The 20345-nt window shown below is 35.6% G+C and overlaps 1 long non-coding RNA gene across 1 annotated transcript; it reads left to right on the plus strand.

Moving 5' to 3' along the window:
- Positions 1 to 18331: 18331 nt before the first annotated feature.
- Positions 18332 to 19296, plus strand: LOC135311759 (uncharacterized). Its single transcript, XR_010371343.1, has 3 exons — positions 18332 to 18560; positions 18648 to 18797; positions 18928 to 19296. It is a non-coding gene; the product is annotated as an uncharacterized LOC135311759 (long non-coding RNA).
- The last annotated feature ends 1049 nt before the right edge of the window (positions 19297 to 20345 follow it).

Consider the following 20345-nt stretch of genomic DNA (forward strand, 5'->3'; position numbering starts at 1 on the left):
ATCCCCACTGCTTGGACCATTTAGTATTGCTGAAGTAAATAAATGCAGTACAATCTAACTAACAGTAATAAAAAATAGCAACCAATACAAATGTGTGTGCATGTGTGTAATTAATACCTCTGCAAATTTCACAAGGGTTGCAATGTACAATTTCAGGTTATAAGTTAGAATAAAATTTCCCTATGGACGAATACACATTTACTCACAATCTATCAATTTATAAAATAAATGCTGCTACAGGATTGTCTCCTAGAGGACGTCACTAGTGAACCTAAACCACAGTCCTGTCACTTTTGAAACTACAGTGCCCACGTTATAGTTTCTGTGGCACAATGCAGTTGTTATTTAATTTATTTCAAGAGTTCTCTTGAAAACAGCTTCTGTATTCCTCAAGAGCTTATGTACATTTCCTTAGTAAATAAATATATGTCATCAGGAAACAACTTTTCTCCCGAGACAAATCATCATGTTTTTAAGAGTGCTTAGAAACAGAGAAACGAAGGGGCATAGTTGAATCATCACACATTAACAGCAGATACAAAAAAACTGTGCAAACACAGGGCTGGTTAAAATGTACCCTTTGGAGCTTTGCAGAATATATTATGGTCAGCAGTATAATGGCTTCTGCTTTAGGTATTTCACAGTTCAGCACAATATATTTCACTGAGGCAGGAAAATGCTAATAATGGGCACGTATATACCAAATTAATTTCTCAGGGGACAAGCCTGTTCAGCCCAGACTACTCAGGCATCATTCCTTCTAGACTTCAGCTAATTAATGTAGTGCAATTTAAGAAAAGGTGGAAGGGATCATATTGATAAGTGTCAATCGTGTACATTCAAAACATCTATTATTTCACCTCTTTGTCCTTGGAGTCCTGAAAAAACCACCCAGCAATCACTTATAGTTAATTGCTAAGCAGAAGAAAATAAAAAAAAAAATATAAACCCACCCTCTTCTCTTTCATTGCTATTTTATCTGTATTCCCTTCCCCGACTCTCAATCTATCAGAAACATATAGAGAACTAGGAAATACTCTTTTTAATCTATTAACTGCAACACCATTTTTTTAAGGAGTTAGATCATCATCTAATCCATTTGGATGTTAGATTAATTATTATTTTTAAGTAGATTTTTTTTTGTATCTGTCAAAAGATGCTGTCAAAAGTCTGGTTGACACTGAGCATCCTTCATTCTCACTGGTTTCAGTGTAGAAAACACATTACAAAATTAGGACATCTAGGAACATTAAAACACATAGGTACTCTAAATCTTCTATAAACTCAGATCCTATGAAAAGGAAACTTTACTCGAGATATAACATCTAGATTCGTTTTTTCCAAGGTTAAAGAGTCTTCTTTTGTCCTTTACTGTGGAGGCTTGTAATACTTTTTGTTTAATTAAGTGACAGAATAAATTGACCAAGGCAATCAGGAAGTGTTTTGATCCAGATTATTGGAACGGAAAGTATACTCAGCTTTCCCAGTAACTTATAAGCTAGCATCTTTCTCCATTAGATCTGACAACTACAATTTACTCTGGACCTCCTGATGTAGCTTGTCACCACCAACAGGCCAGTATGTACACGGCCAGGGGTTACAACATACTGATTCATTAGACTACAACCATGAATCTGCCACTTCAGAGAAAAGACCCATCCATCTCTCTACATTTAGCTGTCATTCCCACCATGAATGTAATGCTATTACTGAGACAGCCAAGTCCATTGCTCATGCCAGATGTTGTTAGGAATTCAATCCATCCTATCTGTGAACACTAGTCCCTTCAAACAACAAGATGTTGAGTGAATTACATATTGAGTGGTGAAGTTTTTTGGCATTTAATTATCCAGCTGAAAGGAACATGCTTAATTGTTACTGCAGTTACTGGTTAGTGACTAAATAGAGGAATTTTATGAAGCAATGGTAGAGCATCGGCAGCTGAATAAACGTTTCACAGCACTGAAATGGCTATGACAAAAAATCTTTATGTCTTTACTGAACACAAATGCCTCTCTTGTTGGATGAAATGAACAGGTTTTATTTCTGTTTTTAAGTAAGAAAACATGTCATTATTTCAATAAGGCAAATTCATGTTGCTCAACCTCCTGGTAGCCAGTTTTGGCCCTTCAAGCAGGAATGTTGCCAGGGTGTGTGGGGGTAGCAGCATAGTGCCAGTTATTAATACATTTTCAGATATTCATGCCCAGATAGCCAGGGAAATGACTGCTAGGACTGCTACATTTAGCAAAATGGGTATGTAGTCCACCTGGAGATGAGCTGGTCCTACAGAAGTCCAGAGACATAGAACATAGAGACATAGAACACTACCACATCATCTCTCCTTACATCTGCAAGGCAGCAGAACCCAAGACCATCACTGCACATACCACATTGAAGCAGGCCTCTGAAACTGAAATGGAGTTAAGCCTCTGAAACTGCAATGGATTTAAGCCTCATCCTCTCATTAGGCTGATTGAAACTGCATATATTACAGAAATAGTCTTATGCTTCTGTACTTAGCTTAAGCTGAAGAAAGAAAAATTATGAATATACATGATATTTTTAGACTAGCTAATAATGCTGTACTCTCCATGAATGTTCTATCTTGTAATATGTCCAGCTTCATTTCAGCAATAAAGCCTTGAGGAAATTGAATCAGGGCTTGGGACTTTATTAATTTATCCATGTGAAGCTTCATTCTTCTTTAGAAACATAAGAAAGCAAAATAAGCAGCTGAAAAGACAACAGATTATTCCCCTAGATTTTAACTTGGAAATAAGACACGTTTACTATGACAGAAACAGAATAAAGCTGACATTTTCTGAGAGTAAACATGGACACTGCATTTGGGATTTTTTTTTTAATTTTGCCTAGCTTAATAATGTAGTCTGGAATCTGGGAAGTAATCATCCCATTCATTCACTAACAAATAAGAGTTGCTTGGTTCATTTACCAACTTTACTTTGTTGCCAGTTAGAAAGAAATTATTCGTGATTTGTATATTCCTTTCATGAGGCCAGTTTGTCTAACATTGTTGAACTGACTGTCTTTAAAGAGAAAAACAAGTGCCTGGACTGAATATTACCAGATTTTTAAAAAAATATTTGAACTAACATTATACTAAATTTAGTGAAAGTTTAGCATAGTGTGACGGAGCTTAGACTGAAGGGGACTAAGCAGCTTGTGCAAGAAATTTTTGCAATTTTATGTATAATTATTTACAAAGACAATGTCTGATAACTTGATCTAGTCTAGCAGAATGTTTTTTTTTTCTCCTGCTCTTACTTGGTGAGACTAACAGCCTTCAGCACTGAAGGATCCCAATTAGCAGCAATATGTGGCTCCACTAGATTGGCACTCTTGCACATTAAGTCCTAGACTTAAATAGTTTCAGAGATTCCAATGGATGTCAGTCACACCAGCACAGGGAATTCTGTTCTTTCTTTTGCCTTAAAGTTTCTTTCAGACTCTTTGTATAAACAAAAGTAATGCATTCAGCTGCATCTTCTGCTCTTCTCCTAATTCTACTCTCATGATTCCTCCCATCTTAAAGCTATAGCGATGATCACTTGAGATTGGCCACATCTAGGGGTGCTGGTGGCTAAACATCCATTCACTCCAGCTTGGTAAGTACTAAAACACTTGACAACTGACTCACAGGTCCCCTGCTAAGTATTAAGAGTTAATCTGTTGACAGCCTGATACCTGAAAAAGAGTGGGAACAGGTATTAATTTAGTTAACTATTTAGGGTTAATAATCCATTTATACAGTGCCGTCTGCAAGACCTGATCTTGCAGCTGGAAAGCAGTCTTAATCTTTTTTTGCTTTAATGAGGTTTAGACCCATCAGGTGTTGCGCCATGAGAGCTTTGCACTCTACACAATATAGTCTACAGTCCTAATCTTTATTTGGTCGTAAAAACCCATAACAAGCTTCACTGCACCTTAAAAGGATTTATATACCTTATATAACCACAGCACCTTAATAAAATATATGCAACCGTCTCCATGGATTCCTCAGTGTATGAAGTACATCAGTAATATCCAGAATGATCTGACCTGGAATTTGTGCCTTCACTGAGGCTCACAAACAAATATTTGCACATGTGACATTTAAGGTAAGGACAGTCACATTAAGATAGTGTTCCAGCTCACAGGCAAAATATCTGAAGGAAATGAAGGAACCTAAAAATTATGTTATCACTCACAGCCCATGTGCACCTATCTACAAGTTTTCAGATTTCTATTCTTTTCATTATTATCCAGTCACTAAATCTAGTTGGAAGTTAATGTGCAATTTTACATTACTTGCTGTTTTGTAAGGTGGATCTTTGGTACACAACCTTTGTGATTTTCCCATTTCCACCATGCTTTGTCAGCTTAATTGATTATATTTATAAAATTTATTTATTTTTATTTATCTATTTATCTATCATCTGCAGCTGATTTAGGTTAAATTGGAATTGTAAGACAATGGGAGGGTTTTTGGACCAGCACATGCAAGGTCATGGATATAAAGGAAAAGTGTTAATAGACCTCCTGAGTTTCTCTTCACTCTCTTGGATTCAGGTCTTGAAATAACTGTATATTGTTGACACAGACATTTGGGCATTGATTCACAAACTTCAATTATTATGGAACACTAGATTTCTAGTCTTCCAGTTATATGTGCTGATATGGGCTAGCGGTCTCTCTGCAAACGACTAGAGGTACATTTTTGTCAACTGAAAATTTAGTTCACATTATCCACTCTGCCTTTGCAGAAGATAAAGATTCCTGTGTATCTTAACTGCAAAGTATAATGTGGTACTCATCCAGCATTTTACAGAAGCTAGTCTACATAAATAATTACTTCAAGAGTAACTAATATCACACTGTCTAGCCTACTGCACTTTAGAAAAGTTTAAAATTATTGGGTGTATGTAAGACAAAACACCCTTAAGAAATCAAGGTTCTGACCACTTATGGCTAAGAGTTTATTGACCCAATGTCCTGGACACTTACTGTTCTACTTATTTAAAGTCTCCCTGGGGTGTCCATAGGAAAAGCTGTTCTGCACTTTCCAAGCTGGAAGAGGTACAGCCTTAGGTTGTATTGCATAAATGCAGCTCCTTTCCTATGAAGTGGCCTTTCATTTCAAGGCAATGTAAACGACTCACAGAGCTTCTGTTTCCATGCAGTTTAGTTTATTATGTTTTGAGGTCCTAGTTATGGGGTAAGTATTGCACACCCAAGAAGTACCATTAATAAGTGATTCCTAGTTGTGAAAGATAGAGTTGCAGAATTATCAGTGTTACATTTTTTTTTTTTTGAATACCAGAACCATCTAATGGTTTTTATTAAGTATTTCATGTTCTCCTCAGTTCTTATCATGCAGGGTGAGCGTTACAAAGTCTATTATTGAGCATTTATTTAATTTTGTGTTTTTGTAGCTCTCTTTCCAGCGTTTAACTTTTAGTTAATATCTATTTTCTGTATTGTATCATATCAGGTATTCTGCTAGCAATACACAAAAAATTAAACATGAATAATTCTCCCAAAAAGCAGAATTCTAATCATGTCACTTCAATTTCATATGGCAAATACTAGATAAAATGTCCCACAAACAAAAACTCCTAAAGAAATTGAATGGGAAAGTTATATATGAGTATCAGGTAATAAGCTATAAGTAGAACATAAAAATTATTTATGAAAATTATATCACTGAAGGGAGAGGGAATGTCCTGAAGTTGTGAATAGATTTAGGAATGGATGTTCTATTGGTTTTCATAGGAACTCAAGTTTCTAAATTTCCTATGTGCTTTAGCTATTGTCCCATCCAATAAATTATTTACAAACTATTCACTCTATTCCAGGTAACTGCATCTCCCAAATATAAGTATAAAAAACTAATGCTAGTGTCTTTTGAAACTGGTCTTAATGGCTTGAAATTTAAATTTTAAAGTAAGACAATTGATGATTAACAATACAGGTTTTTATTGTTATGGTATTCTCTATAAATTTTGCTAAAAAGCTTAGATTAATCTGGTCTGGTTCTGGATGGCTCTGAGGGTAAATATTAAAGGAAGATTTTTTTAAATGCAACATCAAGTGTTTACTCATTCAGTGTGATCTTATTACTTGTGAGACTAGCTGTACTGCATGAGTTTCAGTAGCTTGTGACTAAAGTTGCAAGTCTGGCTGCCTTCCTCACTTCTAAGAGTGTGAATGCTATCAGGATACTCATTTTGCTTAGCATTTCAGTTTAGGATGCAGCTTAGCAGAAACAGTAACAGAGACAGTATTTCTGAATGAATTGTTTTGAATGAATGATTTCTGAAGGAAGTGTGAAACACTTTGGCCTATTTCTTAAAACCAGTATAAATAACCAATATATATGAAAAATAACTAGAGACTTTTCCTGTTGTGGGGTGTATCAGTACATGTTCTCTCTGTAGGAACACACAACAGCCGTAATCCAGCAGAACTCCAAATCACACCTTCAACTTTGGTCATTCAACAGGTATAGCTAAATGCTTACACTTTTTTAGGAACAAGTCTGTGGTCTGATACAAAGCTCTGAGGTGAATGGGATAATTTAAATTGCATTTGAATGGTTATGTTTGTGCTTTAAGCATAGGCAGCATTGGTATTATATGTATTGAATAATCTGACTATTCTTCCAGATTATTCTTACTATATAGACTATTCTTACTATATACTTAGACTGTAACTTAAAAAAAAATAACCTCTCCCTGCTGAAAGCTGCTGAGGTAAATAGCAGAGGGACGGCACATTTTGTGAAAGACAAGTCCATCATAAATCATTCCTCCTGGCCATCTACCAGGTCTGTATGCAACTAGCGAGATGTTACAATGCTTGATGTTTATTTCATCAAGCATTCAAATTGGGATCTCAAATCATGTCACAAGTGGAATGTATCTGTTCAGTAAATCCACTTTACCTGTTTAATTTTTGAATATTGGATTTATTTTGGTTTATTTTAAAGTGTACGGCCTGAGGTTCTCGCTATTAGTTATAAATAGGACGGCGCATGAAGACATAAATGAGAAAAACGGGTGATTAACCTCAGACTGATAGTTATGAGTTAAGGTGGGAAACTGGATTTGTATAGTCCATTAATAATACCAGTTGGAGTTAACCATGATGTCAGTTTTGTACTAAGCCTCTTGTCACTTCATTAAGGCTGCAGTAGGGATCTAGCTATGGTTTTCCACAGCCTGACAGCAGTGTGGCAATTAAAACATGCTTGTGGTGGAAAAGACGTGTATTTGCTTTTTGCTATAGAGTTCATATGGGCAAGAAAGTGTTGTAAAAAGAGCAGGAGGGTGGGCGGGTAGCAAGTGAGACTGAGGGCACAAAGGAAAGAAACCTTTCAGAGAATTTGCAAGGAGTGAGAAAATATATTCAAATATATTCAAGGTAGCAGTGGCTAAATGGCTACAGCCCAGATGACAGGACTGCAAGTGGTTCCCTTGGAAACATCGCTCTATTCAGAGAAGTAGAAGAGTGTAACTGGCTTTTAGGTCATGCCGATCATCTTTCCACTAATGCAAAATAAATCTGAAAAACATGAAATAATCAATATCAGTTAAAATAAAAAAATAAATAAATCCCATTTTAAATCCCAAAGTCTTGCATCATAGGATGCAGACTTATTTGCCCCCATTACCTGATGTTGTATGTCACATAAAATTAGAACATAAAGGCTGCTTTGAGTTAGGGCTTATCTCTCATTTGGATATGTGGGGGTCCAGATTAACACAGGCTGAGAAGCTCTCTCTGTTGCTCTGATCTGTGGATTGTACCAAACAGGTTCTTTTTCTAGCTACCAGCTACATAGTTTAAATAGCCATAATAAAGAAATCTAAAATATGTCTCAGATGACATGTTTCTGAATTTGGCCTTGTATGTAAAAATAAAAGGGTTATAACACTTTTGAGAGAAAATTACAGGCTGAGTGAGAAAGCAGAAAAATCCGTGCATTCACTGGGGCAAGGGATGCTTTGAGTGATCTTTCAGCTTCCTCTTCAGGGCTCTATAAATGCACTTCAGTTTTGAAGGACGTGTTGCTCCATGAACAGGGTATTTACTGAAAATTAATTCTACCCTGTTTAGTCCAAAATTATTAATAATAAACTTTTCATAAATAAGATATACTATTTTTTGTAAATACTCACTGTTATTTAGTTTTATTGTTTCTGAAATAAAACATTTATTATTGTCGGGCTGGATTTACAGCCACTGAGAAAAGTGCAGAAAAAGACATTTCCTGGCTTATAGATCATATAGGATCCATCCTCTGAGTCTAGTAGAGAGGAAAAAAGAAAGAAGATTTGAATCTCTGATATCCCGGAAGCATAAGATAAGTTTTTCTAGATGGGCTGAAGTACCTGAGGAATAGGCTAAATTAGCCACTATGGAATTCTTTGTGGATGCTGCTCGGCAGCTGATGCAGCTACCTGAACTAGGTCAGGCACCTTCCACATCGCCGCTGGCTGAAATCTTATTCTTCAACTCCATAGTGCCATTGTATTTCTTCATTTTGAGTATTTATGCCCCACTCTATCTATGTAGACTGAAGGAGGATTATTTTCCACTCTGTTACATGACTTTGCTGAATCTACACAGCATTTACTTATACCTGTCTTCCTAATAATTTTTCTCATCTTTGAATTATCATCAAATCAGACCTCACTTCTGATAGAGGACTCTTCTGCTGCCTTTACTGTATGTACTCATAAGCAGGTGGTTCACTGAGAACAGAAAACAACTGTGCTTCCTTCAGAGTGCTACGGCTTTGATTTTTTGTTGCCTGAGTACACTGACTTGAGTGATGATTTATCTCAGCTCAGCAAAGCCACCTCTTGATACAAAATACATCCATAGCATACTGTAAAGCAGAAGGGAAAATTTCAATTATTACATCTTTTTCATCAGCTTCTTTCCCCAGTCACCACTTGATAACCACTATGTTTCAGACCTGAAATTTTATTTTAAAGAGCAGTGAATGGTGTATGGGTAACAAAATATAACACCAATAAAATCAGTGATAGAATTGCCAGTGTCTTCCACGGAGGATGAATTTTCATTATTTTGTGGATATTTATGCAGGCAAAGATCCATCAAAAGCTAAACATACTTTTGAGTTGAGCAATATGCTTGATACAAGATACTTTCTACACTTCTTCAGGAAAAAGTAATAGTTTCATTTATGTTTCAAAAATGTCAAGACAATAAAAAAGCAGCTCAGAAATGACGAATAAAGGTAAATACCATACCTGAAAGAGAAGGTCACTTGTGGCTGTCCCAGGGTTCAGTGGAGAGCTGAAGCAGAGAATTTATGCTAATGTCCCTCTTGCCATAGTCCTATGATGTGAAGTGTATGGTGGCCACAATGACCTAAAATATCCTGGCCCATCTTCTCTGCAGCTACTTGTTCCCAGTCTTCATCTCAGTTTGCAGCCTGCTCAACCGCTTTAGTGCAACTGTTTGTGGCACCACTTTGTAACCAAGGAGAGGTTCTTAAATGTAGCCCTCCTATAAAACAGAATTACATCCTGACAGAAAAGCAATATTGTGTAAATATATGAGAAGTTAAAAAAGGAGAATCACCGGCTAATGAAGTTGCAGGATTGCACAGCTGAATAATGCTCATGGTCTAGAAGGGTACTTCCAGTACTGACAAGAAAGGTCAAATGTGGTGCCGTTTAAGGTTAAGATGGCTTCACAGTAGAAAAGAGAAGATTTTAATACTGCTCCAGTAAAAAGAGAACAGATTTTCTTTTCTCAGACTGTGACTTACTATAAGCATTTGTAGATTCTTGCTGGGTGAAATCTTAAATTCCATCTAAGTGAAACATTCATCTACTTGACAGTTTGTGGTGAATAGCAGCTTCTGTTTTCTGTCAGTATGAATTATGCATGTTTGGAAAAAATCTTCCAAATTTCAATTAGTGAATCTTAATTTTCTTTCTTAGACCAGATGGACTTTGTTAACAAAAGGATTGTATCTATATCTAATGGAACCTCAAATTGTTTTAATCAATTTCAATTGAGATAAATATTTGAAGCATTAAACCTGTCTCCACTATTTTTTTAACAAAGTCGATTCTGGGTATCAACAGCACACTGCTCAGTTTATTACTTTTTTTTATCCAATTAGAAAGCAGAATCCCCATGCACTAATTGGCAAGTACATAAAAGAATCTACATGTTGCTTAAGCAGCAGAGAGGCAAGGAAGTTTAATTAAGTTGTAACAGGCAATTTGTAACTAATTACATTTGGTGTTAGATGGTGCTGGTTTACTGGCATAGAGGGGAAAATTCTTGTACAGCTTATTGCAAGACCCAAAACAGATACATTTTTTCCTATAGTAATGCCATAAGTTTTAGTACTGAATACTTTACAACCTTCTTGAACTGGTTAAAGTCTTTGAAACACTACAATACTGTTACATATTGGGGCCTATAGGTTTGCACCAAATTTCATTGTATTCAACTGCAGTCATATTTTTCCTCAGATTTAGCATTTTAAATTACACTGTTCAGTTACTTCAGCTTGTTCAGTAACTTTAGTACATTCATTTACCTCAATACTTTCAGCAGTTCTCTTGTTTGTGAAATACCATTTAGCAAATGTATGTGAAGTTGTGACTAAATTACCAGGCATACCTAATTTATTGAATTTTGTTAAAACATAAAATTTGAATTTTTCTTTTCCAGAATTCATCCAGCAGATACTTGGGAGGTTTTTGCAGGTACTTTGATATCCAGAATTGCGAAGTAATCATTTTGATTGGAAATACACTTTTAACCTATAACTTGGCAGTACTTCTTAGATTTACACACTAACTAAGCTCTTAAGATCAGTTTTTGCTGTGAATTTTTAAATTTAGACATTAAAATGCTTCATTCATTTTTTGTCCAGAAATATATTTTGTTGTTATGAACATGTATGAGAATGAAGGTTTTCATGGCTATATTTGTATCAGTATGTCTAAATCAACAGATAAACATTTGCTGCATTCCTTTGGTACAACTGCACAGAGTTCAGCGTTGGCTCAGAGAGATGCACTAATTCTCATGTTCACTAGTGGCCTGAGAAAAATGGGTTTGTGAATTCAGTACAGCTGCATAACTTTCCCTTACCTAGATAAGTCTATGAAGGAAATGAATGTCAAATCAGAGAAATTAAAGCTTGAATAATAATGTTTATAGACATAACTTCTAAAAGTAGCCACTCAGGAAAATCTTTCAGACTTATCGACAGTTGCTTAAATTGTTCTTGTGTTATCTAGTATCTATAAACTACATGCATGAGATTAAAAGATTCATTCACAGCTAGTTCCCTTCAGCCCACTGAAAGTGTATGCAGCAGCAGAAGAGGGCTGTTTGCATTGGCAAGCCTGAGGACTTTTAGGCTCCCTATATAGTTAAGAGAGAAAGTTACATTTAGAAGCGATTCAGAGAACTGAAGTGGAAATCCTAACTGCTGCCTAATACAGGTATTCTGAATAGCCCCTTGAAAATATCCACCTTTCTTCACAGAGTATAGGGAACCTAATCACTGAGGTCAGGCTCCTAAAGCTAAGGGGTGTGATTTCTTCCACCTATTGCTAATAACTACACACTGTGGCAAATACTGTAGTGAACAGGTGACAGACAGAAAGCTTTCTCTGACTTCACAGATGTTAGATCATTATTTCTCATCAGGAGAATGGTAAAACCAGAACAAAATACTTTTCTGTAAAATTTTTAGGTCTTATTTGTAGTATATATCTTATATATATGCATACAGAATATATAACATTACATACAGCCATCAATAACTGCATTTTCCCCCTCAGTTTTTCATGGCTGTATGGATCAGTTTGGCTTCTTAAGGGGTTTCTTGCCCAGACTAGTATGATATTTTTGTCTATGGTGAAAAAAAATTCCCTAATCCTTTTTGAGGGCTAATAACATCTGTTATGGTTCTGGATTATATGGAAAGACGCTAATGGATGCCCAGCATGAATTCCAGTTAAGTATCAGTTTGTGTAAACAGAAATGTGACAAAAATAAAAGTAACACTAGCAGCAACACATCTGTTTAAAGAGCTAATGCAAACTACAAGTACTTTAGGACAGTAATTTAGGCTATTTTTCAACATTTTCTGTTTGACACATAACCATATAAGATATGTCAGAAGCCTGATTCAGCTGGGGTGATGTATACCAGCTCTTTCTTTAGGGAGAACAAAGCCATGAGGCACAATCTTTCAAGGTCTGGGGGACAGTGAAAGGCTCAGTATGGGCTGTTAATTGTGATACATTGCTTTTCTCCTCTGGAAACATGTTCTGAATGTCTCAGACTATAACTGCTGTTTTATTTGCTCAGCATACATCACCTCAGAAATAAAAAGTGATCCAAAGTCACAGCTGAAGCATACTTCTCATGCTGAACTGGAATATCAAAAGGTAAGCCACTCCTGGATCTGCTGTTTTAAAAGAAACAATTAAAAGTAGCACAGCCGTAATAGGTGCAACTTAGTCAGAAATAGGTGAACAATGTGAGTGGCCAGGCACTCATTCAGTAGCTTATTCGGTTTGCTCGCTTAAGCATAGCTTTGTGAAAATATGGACCTACTGCTTCCACACTCCTGAAAATTATGCATGGGAATACAGAAACTTGTGGAACTCAAGGACTAGTTCTTTGCTGATTTACACCTGGCTGCACCTGTCTGTGCCACAGAAATTGTGTCCTAAGAATATGTTGTTTAAAATTTTAAGTACAAAATGTTGAAAATCTAGAAGAAAATGGTTTGGGTAGAATGCTTCTAGTCCTACTTCTTTCCCCTCTGTAAATTACAACTTTTTGTGTATCCAGTTCTCTTCAAATGAAAATCTGAGTAGTTTAGGATTTGGGTCTCCAAGTCTAAGTGTGTACAGTAACTCTAGGGTGATAGGAACTGTTTGTCTTTGGCTTTTCTTTTTTCTTTCCCCTCCTTTCTATTTTTAATTTTATTTATATTTATATTTATATTTATATTTATATTTTTATTTTTATTTTTATTTTTATTTTTATTTTTATTTTGTTGTTGTTGTTGTTGTTAATTTATTTGACAAGTGCTAGGCTTGTTCTTGTGAAAGAGGTCAGTAAGCTGAAGGTGCATCGAACTGAGCAAACATCTACTGAGCAAGTACAACAGATTAAAGTGGTGATATTAAGACACCTATTTCTACCCAGTATAAAGTCAGGCCACTTCTATGAACTTACCTACTCAGAGTACTTCTATGCATATGCATGCACCCAATGTAACAAAAAAAATCCCATTTCTTAATCTTTAAATTTCTTGATTATCTATACCAGTGGTGCCAAGCTTTCTAGATCAGCACCTCACCTGTGACTGAGGACTATTTACTACAACAATTCTCCTGCTATTTATGGGAAGGATAGAAATCAGATCTCCTATGTATGTGTGCTGTGCAGATAATTTGTGCAAGTGCAATAGGTGTCTGGACACCCTCTGCAAATCAAGTGTACTGTACATATCCAGGAAACCTTCTCCATCCTGGGAGGACCTTATAGGATAAGAAAGGCATGGTGCACCTTAACTGCAGCTTTCTCTTAAAGGACCTCTGGGAATCAAGACAACTGTAATCAAGCCATCAGCTGCAGTGTAAGTACATCAATAAAGAGCTAGTCAAGAAGAATAATGACAATGGAAGTTGTAGAATTTACAGCCTTATGAAACCTGTACATATCATAGTCAGGGAGCAAAAAACTTATCAAATTAAATTTGTTTGTAACTGAAGCACAAACCTCTCCTTTCTTAGCTACTTGTTTTGCTGTTGTGTACTCATCACTGAAGCAGTATTTTCACTGCAACATCACTTTCTGTCACATGCCAGCATAAGGTACTCTGTATCTGACATTATGTACACCACAGGTTCTATAAAATTTGGGTGAAGTCTTGATGAAAAATACATAGTTCTTGGGACAGATAATGAACCTTCATCTCACCAGTTCTTAGCCTCCAGGACTGGTCTATTCCTACTGAAAGTCATTAACAAGAGTCTTACTGATGTCCATGGTGATAAAATTAAGGCATGTGGTTTTGACTGCCAAGCTGCACATAACAGTAACTGGTATCTTATTGATTTAAGAACATAGCCCTGTTGATAAAGCACTAAACTGACATTTCAGACTAGGATCTTTCTTTTCTTGGCCATGAGCATTCTGTGTGACAGAAGCCAGCAACTTCACTTCCCAAAGATTGTCTTCCTCCCCTCCTTTCCTTCCTGCATTTAACTATTGACTCAGGACACAGACTCTTTTAGTTGAAATATTTCATATAAATCTCTCTTTTAACATATGTCTGGTCTTGATTAGAGTTTCTTGATACTACCATAGTGTAAATAAATAATACAAGGAAAAGTTAGGATTGAATTGATTACAGTTTATAAACCCATTTTTGTGAATAAATGTTGCCAGGATCAACATGAGGTAGCGGTGCCAAATCATCAAAGTATTGACATTAATTAGAAGCAGATTTTTTTCTTAATTTCTTGAAAGAGAGAACCATGGCTTATTACACATTTTGTATCAAATGTACAGCATATCTATTTTCTTTATGAAATCATCAGATAAGCACAAGATGTGAGCAAGGTTGAAAAAATACATTGAATGTATTTAAGTTAACTATTACTGAATAAAATAATAAGATCAGAGGTGGAATGGTTGATCAAATCCTGGCCTCTTGGAAATATAAAAATCAGTCTAGAGCAAAGTTTAAGATTAGCCATTAGCTTGGGGTATTGGTAATGTTAAATGCTATGAATCCTATGCCAAATGCTATGTTGGCAGTCATCTGATTTTTTACATGAGCTAAACTGCAAAGAACATTATGCATTTATTTTATCCAAGCTTAAGCTAAACAGAAATTTGAATTTAGTGAAGCTCTTCTGCTTGTAGGACAATGGGAAATGAAAGGGGGGGAAAATGGCTTGTTGGAGTTTGGTGTGCTTCTGTGCCCTTCTGTGAGAGTGTTTATCTGTTCACATTGTCTCCTTTCCTTGTGAAGGAAATAACTGTCAGAGGACAAGCAGAGTTTACCAGCAAGAATACAGTTATTTAAAGATATTAAAGAACTTTTTTTCTTTTAAATTAAAAGTCATTAAACATGCTCACATTCACACTGAACATGACTATGCTTTCCTTAAAACCAGGGACAACTTTGCAGAATCTGTCACACAGTGAATCTCATACACAGCAGAACTGATGGACAAGCTCACTCTTTTACACAGCCAAGAGCAAATCTTATAGTTTTCAGGCAACAGCTGGCTGATCTGGCACGTGGGATCAGAGCAAGACCTCTGTTTTGTTTGAAAGCAGGAAATAAAGGGTGAGGATAGAGAAAAATACCTCTTTCTGGGTTTCCTGTGCTCACAGGAGCCCTCCCAAAGTATAAGCCTTCAATACCTCACCTTCCTCCACGTCTCTAAACAGACATGGACAAGGTAACTTGAAAGGTTTATCCTGTATGAGTAGCTTCTCGTGTTGCAACCTCTGAGATCTGCATGGAGCTCCAAAATGCTATTTTGACAAATGTCTTTTAAAGTAAGCCACTTTGTCACAAAGACTTACAAATTAAAGAAAACTCAATTTACAAGAGAAACAGGATGCTAAGAAACTCTTCTGACAGCAAGAGCAAGCTCTGTGTATTTTGTTAACCTTTCAACATATTGGTTACAAGATTTGCTGTAGCCACTCTGCCCAACTACAAAACAAAACAGAACCACAGTAAAACTCTCTCCCAAGTGTTGTGAAACAGAAATGGAAGAGCCAAACCCACAAAGATCCCTTAGGCAATCAACCTCCAGGATAGGCAGGTACAGACATCCAGAAATTTGAGGAAACACGCCTTTAAATTTTATGAGTTTATGACTAGATTGTTTTTTTAAAAGTGCAGAATAATGGAATATTTTCAGAGTAATCAATCTATTTATGTCATAAAGGGAATATAAGACAAATTAAATGAAAACAAAATATAGCTGGAGCAAACTAAAATATTTTTCAGCCCAACCTGAGAATTTGCTAAGTAGCTTTACTCTTAAAAATGAATGAATGATAATTAATTCTATTTAGATTTGCTGGAAGACTGGATTAATAAACAGTAATAATAATTATATTGCCATGCATTTAATATATTTCTGTTCCACTGTAATTGAATGAACTGTCCACTTATTAGTTGGGAAAAAAAGAGTATCAATCCAGAAGTCATTTTAGCCCTAATCTCTTGAGAGTTTAATCTCTTCACTGAACCTCAATCACTGAAGATCTGTCCACATTTCTGAATACTGGACAAAATACTATAAACCTTTATTCTACACAAACAAGTTTTCCCTGTAGAGAAACTCAGTTCAAACTCACCATTAGATTGAATCCATTGGATTAGACACTATAAAAGGGGCCAAATTACTTACCATAGGGAAAACCTGAAACATTAGTGATAGCAGTAATGGAAACACTGCACTAAGCTACTGTCACTGTGTTGGGCAATGAGGAATTTTAAAAAAGTCTCAGTGTTTATTCAGAGCTAGTGAATGTTAGAATAAACAAACCAAAAGCAATTGTGTTTTAAGTCAGTTAGTGTATTTTTGACAACAATGATTTTAAGCAGGACTTTGTACAGATCAATAAATATGGCTTGTTTCTCAGTAACCTTCTTGTGGTCAGTCCTAAAGTGGATAGGTTTCATATCCTCTGGGGGAGTAATCAAGAACTAGTCAGCAAAAACAAATTTACATCAGAGAAGCTAGTTCAATATACTGTAATAAATGTTATTTTCTTAGGCCCTAAAAGTTTTCAAGGCTGTAGATAGCATCCCCCTGCAATGAATCAAAAAATGTTTTAAGTAGGGCTGAGTGTGCCCCAACATTTGCCAAGAACTAGTCAAGTTTTTGTGTTTGTAAAGTATAAAACAATCACTAATTTATCTTGTTCTCAGAAAATGTAACATATGCAAGATAATTAAATTTGTTGCTCTTATAATTAAATTTATCAATCTAAAATATCCACTCCTGAGCTGTTGCTAAAATAAAGCCTATGAAGGAAGTTGACCATTTTGGTTTCATGGCCTTTTCCTAAATGTAGATAATCATATTCAGCTAGGCTAAATGGAAACACAGCATCCTTGATCTTTCTACAAATGACTTACCTGGAATAATTTGTTCTTTATATCTTACTTAGCAAATATCAACAAAGACAGTGATAGCATTAATTGCCTTATCATGCTTGCTTACTCCTGCTGGAAGATTTTACATTCCATTAGAGTCCACAAGCCTTGGCACAGATTTCTGGGTTTATTTACATGAGATTATGAAAACTGGTAAACTGCTTGTCAGAAAAAGTATATGTTACTTTATCTTATCTTGTTTAACAGGCTTGCTGTTGGTTCAGTTTCATTGTGGGCTATGCTAAAGATGGTAAAAAAAACATTTTAAATATAGCTTGAACTCAAGCCACTTCTTCCTTGAGGTACACTGCAAAAAATTCACTGCTTAGATGTAAATGTAAAATTGCTGAATTACCTTAAAAGGTCTTTCTCTCTAAGCATAAAATACAGTGATAGATAATGCACATTACTTACTCAGTAAGTCCATCAGTTTAGACTGCATTGAAGCAACACCATGGTTATTCAGCTAATGCTGCAGGAAGTCTTTTTCTTGTACAAGTACTATTTGGGGTTGTTTGATTTTAAATTATTCTGTTATTTGGACCTGTTACTGCTCATTGAATTATCTGCTAATTTCACAGTGATTTCAATCACAAAACATTGGGTCCTCATATGGGAGTACCATTATGGTGATGGTATAGTGATGTGCGCTTCCATTGTAAATAATCATATGGAACCAGAAAGGTCTGCTATTTTCTGAAAGTTTAGATAAAGCAAAAATATTAGAATAAAGCTTTAAAACAAGCATGTATTGTTTTAATCAAACAATCTGCAGAAATATAGTGATAGAATTGTAGAATAGGCATTGACAAGCTTCTAATTTCATTTTATCTCTCTGAAGAGAGATCTTTGAAGAGTCACAAAGACACCTATATGCTGGTAGGCAAGAATTCTGAAATTTGAATGGACAGTAATCCATGAACTAAAGTTACTGTCTTTACTTCTGTCCTTCATGAGAAGATGTGCAGTCATAAATGCAACCAAAGCGTTCTGCTTTGTTTAAGTGATAATATACGGAAAATGACTTTTTAAATGTGAGGGAGATCCCACAAGAAGCTTGTTGATAAAGTACACTTCAACGTATTTTCGCTGTCTATTTTCAGTATTTCAGTGCACCACAGGGTAGCAGCTCCTCAGCAGGAAGCTGGGAGTGAAGAGACCATAACCAGATGGCTTCACTACCACCCATTAACTACTGCTAGTAATGTCACATCCTTTGTGCTCCTAACTGAAAAGCAACCTTTATACAGCACTGAGGGTTTACAGATTGAAGGTGGCTGCCTGTTGCACTTCAGGAGGAAGAAATATTTGCCTACATCTGTGAAAAGGAGCTCAGGTATACAGTTTGAGAAAGATGTTCAATCAGTTGTTATCAGGATATTGTTGGCAGTTGAACCCATGACCTCTCACTGGTTGCTTGTAGATATTGCAAAGAAGATGAGGAATGATCAGCAGGCCTTTGGCAGGATTCATTAAAGATTGGGGCATCAGGACAACTTCAGTTAAGCCAGGAAGTCCAGTAAAAGAGGAAGACATAAATATTTTATCTAACATAATCTCTTGGCCAGGACAGGTAAGCAGATAGAATTTTTTCCCTTAATTGAGGCATTTCGTACAAATTACATGGAAAACTTCTAGTTTGTACAGTAGGAAATCTTGCAGAAAAAACACATTAATAAGAATTTTATCTCTCTTGTAAATAGCCAACCAAGAAATGAAGAATTCCCAAGCCTTTTACTTTTGAAGTCTACTGGATGATTTACTTGTGAAGAAAACTAAACAACATTTTGCAACCAAATCTTTTGGTATAAGAAAGATTTTACAACCCCTTGTATATGTGAAAAATCAGAAATTTCTGCATGATGATTACTTTCTTTCCTTGCAATGTTTATAATCTTGTAAAATTTTAATATCTCTTGGAATTACCAGTAAAGAGAGGAATTTCAATAATTACAAATGATATAAATTTAAAAAACTGAGCCCCCCAAAACCTCGATGAATTTAAGAAATATTTTGAAAATTAATTATTTTGAAAGTGAATTTGGAAGTGAACAAATAAAATAGGTTGAACTGTAAAGACTTGTAAAATTAATAAAAAATATCCTAACCATTTGCTCTGACCCAAGTATTCATGACAAGCACCCTAGAATTAACATAAGACCTTCAGGACAAAGCAAAGTAACAGCTGGAAAACTCTTGGAACACTGAATTAGTCGTTTCTCATGGCTTAAGGATTTTAATTTAATTTCTTATTTGCCATATGATGTCTGGAACTGGACAACTAGCCTTCCTAGCTGATGTACAAATATTCAATAATGTAATAGATCATTTCTATATCAGTATGACTACAGTGAACTTGAATTATAGATGATTACCCAACCTACATCTGGTCCAAGTGATATGTAGAACAATATTTTATAACCCACACAGTTCTCTCTGCTGCTAATACCTCTTAATATTTTCTGGTATGCAGATTACATTTAGTTTTATATTACCTCATAATCTTAATATGTGCTCTCGGTTTTCTTCACTATTGACACTGGTTAAAAAAATGCTTATACTTTAAGTCCCATTTTCATCACCTAACATTTCCTTTAACTTTCTTTGTGTATTCAATCTTACAGGGCACATGGCTTAGTTACAAAAAAATATAACATTGTTACTTTTTCCTGATGATCTTGCCAACACTGATTATTCAAAATTCAGATTTTTTTTTTCCCTAAGTAACATTATGTGTTCTCACATATACATATAGTGAAAAGCATAAGTAGTTCCTTCAGTACTAAAAGACATATCAGTAGGTTCAGGATAATGAGGCTGATTCAGTAAGACTAGACCTTCAAGCTACATTTTCCATTCAATGAATACACATTCTCCTTAAACCTACAATGACACATGCATGAATGAACAGCAATGAAGTGGTTAATTCACTAGGAAAAGAAAGAACAGCTGTGGGCAGCTTATGAAAAACTATGTTTGACCTGTCCATCATGGAGACATTTGTTCTTTAGTGCTGCAGGTGGCAGAGTTACTAAGAAAATCAACTTAATTCAACACAATCTTTGGAATGACTTGCTTTCTTGATAGTTTTCTGAACAGTGCACCTCTATGTCAAGTCATG

Source organism: Phalacrocorax carbo, chromosome 2 (genome assembly GCF_963921805.1).
Source record: "Phalacrocorax carbo chromosome 2, bPhaCar2.1, whole genome shotgun sequence".
In the NCBI taxonomy this organism is placed as follows: Eukaryota; Metazoa; Chordata; class Aves; order Suliformes; family Phalacrocoracidae; genus Phalacrocorax; species Phalacrocorax carbo.